Genomic DNA, 4,168 nt, shown 5'->3' with positions numbered 1-4,168 from the left:
GTCACATCCTGCTCTTGTACCCGCATAGTAAGTTCACCTTTTTGCACATCTATCAAGGTACGGCCAGTAGCCAAGAAAGGTCTTCCCAAGATTATGGGAATCTTCTTGTCTTCCTCAAAATCCAGAATAACAAAATCTACAGGAAAGAAGAGCTTATCCACCTTGACGAGCACATCCTCCACTATGCCCCTTGGGTAAGTAATGGAACGATCAGCCAATTGTAGAGACATGTATGTGGGTTTTGGATCAGGCAGATCCAACTTTTTAAAGATCGACAACGGCATCAGATTAATGCTTGCTCCCAAATCACAAAGACACTTGTCAAAAGTCAGATTGCCAATGGTGCAAGGAATGGTGAAGCTTCCTGGATGTTTCAGTTTTGGTGGTAACTTTTGCTGCAGAACAGCGCTGCATTCTTCCGTGAGAGCAACGGTTTCAAGGTCATCCAGTTTCACCTTCCTTGAAAGAATAGTCTTCATAAACTTCGCATAACTAGGCATTTGCTCCAGAGCCTCAGCGAAAGGTATATTGATGTGAAGTTTCTTGAACACCTCCAGAAACTTCCCGAACTGTCTATCCAGCTTTTGTTGCTGCAATCTTTTAGGAAAAGGTGGTGGAGGATAGAGTTGTTTCTCCCCTGTATTAGCCTCAGGCAGAGTGTGTTCAACAGTAGTCTTCCTTGGTTCCGCCGCTTTCTCCTTTTGCTTAGATTCTTCATCACTAATTTCAGCTTCTCCTTCTTTTGCCTTCTCAGCATCAGCCACTTTTCCAGACCTTAAGGTAATAGCCTTGACTTGCTCTTTAGCTTCCTTCCTGACTGGTACTTCCGTGTCACTGGGAAGAGTGCCAGGTTGACGATTGAGCACTGCATTGGCTAATTGACCGATTTGATTTTCCAAGGTCTTGATAGAAACCGCCTGACTCTTGTATAACAGCTTAAGTTCCTCAAAATCAGCACTAGTAGGTGCAGCCGTACTTCCCTGTTGAGGATATGATTTCCTTGTAGTATACTGCTGTGGTTGCTGGAATCCAGGTGGGTTAAACTGTTTACTCACTCCTTGCTGATATGGTGGCTGAATAGCATTCTGATTATTCCCCCAGCTGAAATTTGGATGATTTCTGTTGTTAGGATGATAGGTCGCTGGCATAGGCTGCTGTTGTCGCTGATAATTATTCACATACTGAACAGATTTGTTGACCAGAGAACACTGATCTGTAGCATGAGAACCTGCACAAAGCTCACAAACCATAGCTATTTGATTAACTCCATATGTAGCCAAAGAATCAACCTTCATTGATAGCGCTTGGAGCTGGGCTGCAATAGCGGTGGTTGCATCAACTTCCAGAATACCTGCTACCTTGCCTGACGTCATCCTCTGAGTTGGGTTTTGATGCTCATTTGCAGCCATCGTCTCTATAAGATTATACGCCTCAGTATAGATTTTAGCCCATAAGGCGCCTCCAGCTGCTGCATCGAGCATGGGCCGAGATTGGGCCCCTAAACCATTATAGAAACCAGTGATCACCATCCAATCCGGCATTCCATGATGTGGACATTTTCTCAACATTTCCTTGTAGCGTTCCCAAACCTCGCACATAGATTCAGTAGGTTGCTGCGCAAACTGAGTAAGAGCACTCCTCATAGCAGCAGTCTTTGCCATCGGATAAAACTTCACCAGAAACTTTTGCGCAAGATCTTGCCACGTAGTGATGGACCCAGCTGGTTCAGAATGTAACCAGTCTTTAGCCTTGTCCCTCAGTGAGAATGGGAAAAGACTCAACTTGATAGCCTCATCAGTCACGCCATTATACTTAAAAGTGCTGCAGATCTCGACAAAATTCCTTATGTGCATGTTGGGGTCTTCAGTTGCCGCTCCTCCAAAAGAAACAGAATTCTGCACCATTTGAATAGTGCCCGGCTTGATTTCAAAGGTGTTAGCTTGAATAGCCGGATGAAGGATGCTTGACTGAATGTCATCAATTTTAGGCCAAGAAAAATCCATAAGAGCTGGATCAGCTTGAACAATACGATCTCCCATGTTTACTGGTTCTTTCCGCTCAGTTCCTGAATCCGAATCCTCAAAATCTAACTTCTCCGTAATATCAAGAACTTCGTCTGTCTCCTCAGCTGTATCTAAAGTCCTCTTGCGAGCACGAGAACGAGTTTGCATAAATGCTTGCTAAAGTACCTGAAACACAATCGGAAACAATAAGTAACTACTACGTCCTAATCACTGAGTCCTAATGACCAATGATGGTAAGTACATAAACTAAACAAATACGCCGAGTCCCCGGCAGCGGCGCCAAAAACTTGTTAGGACGAAATCACGCACTAATATTCACGCAAGTATACGCGTTCGCAAGTAATATAGAATACTTTCTAGTTCGTTCCCACATAGACTCAGACTAAATTATTGTCTAATTAAACTCACTCACCAATGTATGATTACTTCTCAATGTTAAGACACTAACACTTAAGATTGTTGATTAAATATTAACTATAATTAACTACTTAATTAATCACTTACTTAACACTTCAAATTATCAATAATAAAATACTCATGAGATCACAACTTCATTATTACTTCCTTCAATAGCCATTGTTATTACCTTTAGCATGTGACAGTGATGATATTAATCGAATAACACGAAACTGATAAAAGCCAACTTTCATTGTACTAATACCATTCTACCAAGCATCCATAATTAAGATAGAAGTTGAATAGTCATCAATTATGTTGAGTTCCTATATGTCTACAGAAATTGACAACACAACGATTTAAGCACAAGTTATTCCTTTTGATTATATAGGGCAAATAAAACTGTTAGAGTTACCCACTAATCATGCACAATATACATGAACCTATGCTAGCATGGCAAGTTCTAAATCTCAAGATCCACCGTCGCTTCACAAGAGATTAACACCCTATCTTATATGTTCGCGACGCACATAAGACGAATACGCACAACCAATACTAGATATCATACAATCATCACACACTAAAGTATTAAACAATTAACTAAAGAATTCCATAATAAATCCGTTGCAACCCCATGATCACGATTAGCCCATAATAGCACTTATCGTCATCATGGGTTCATATGAAATCATGATAAACAAACACAAGAAAATAATAACTAAACTAATTATATTAAAATAGAGTACGTCACAAGAGTAAATAAGTTTAAAGTAAGAAAACTAGCATCCAACATTATAATGAAACAAGAATCACAAGAAAATATGCTTCCTCTTCGTTGCGGTGTGCTAAATCGGTCTTCTTCCTTATCACCTTCGCTCCTTGCGTAAAAACACAATCTTCTTCAATCCACACTTGTGAAAACGTCTCAAATCTACTTATATAATAGTCCCATAAAACTCAGATTACATAGAAGTGGAAACCAAACAGAAGTAGAAGTCCTGAAATAATATATTTTTTTCCCCGACCCTGCGCGGCCGCTCAGCATAGCTAAGCGGGCGCTCAGCTTGCTGCGCGGCCGCTCAGCAATGCTGAGCGGGCGCTCAGATCTCTACTGGAAAAAATCTGATTTTTCTCCGTTTCTTCGCCGTAATCTGCCCGTTTCTTTCCTCTCGCAATGGTGAACACATGCCAAGGCTTATTCTTGATGATTCCTCCCCCTAAATGCAACTAATACCCTGAAATGCATAAACACTAGAAAAACACATCAAATACACAAAATACTTGATTTCAAGACACCAATTTAAGCCATTTTAAGACGTTCTAAGTGGTATAAAATGCCACTTATCAACCCTACCCCTCCAACTGTTTACATTCTGTAAAGAAGCATGCAATTTACTTAGTTCAACTATTACAACTGTTTTCAAAAAGAGATATTTATGTTTTACAAAACTTTTCTTTTATGCAAAGGATTTGATTTAAAGGCTAAATAAATTGTTTAATTCTTTACAGAAAATGCCTCCCAGAAGAAATACCTGCACCAACACCCAGAATGAAGAAACCAACAATAACAACCAAGATGATACCAACCAGAATGTAAACCCAGGACCCATAGACCCAGCAGTAGCCCAGATTCTTCAAATCTTGGCTCGACAAACAGTTCACCTGACATAACAACAACAAAGACAAACCAATCCCCAGGTAACTTTCAAAACTTTCCAGGCAGTGAACCCACTAGAATTCAAGGGTTC

The 4,168-nt window shown here is 40.5% G+C and overlaps 1 non-coding gene across 1 annotated transcript; it reads left to right on the top strand.

Moving 5' to 3' along the window:
* Window positions 1-1,539: 1,539 nt before the first annotated feature.
* Window positions 1,540-1,646, top strand: LOC141722471 (small nucleolar RNA R71). Its single transcript, XR_012575491.1, has one exon. It is a non-coding gene; the product is annotated as a small nucleolar RNA R71 (small nucleolar RNA).
* The last annotated feature ends 2,522 nt before the right edge of the window (window positions 1,647-4,168 follow it).

This window comes from Apium graveolens, chromosome 4, assembly GCF_009905375.1.
Source record: "Apium graveolens cultivar Ventura chromosome 4, ASM990537v1, whole genome shotgun sequence".
Classification (NCBI taxonomy): Eukaryota; Viridiplantae; Streptophyta; class Magnoliopsida; order Apiales; family Apiaceae; genus Apium; species Apium graveolens.
This window is presented reverse-complemented; position numbering and strand designations above follow the sequence as displayed.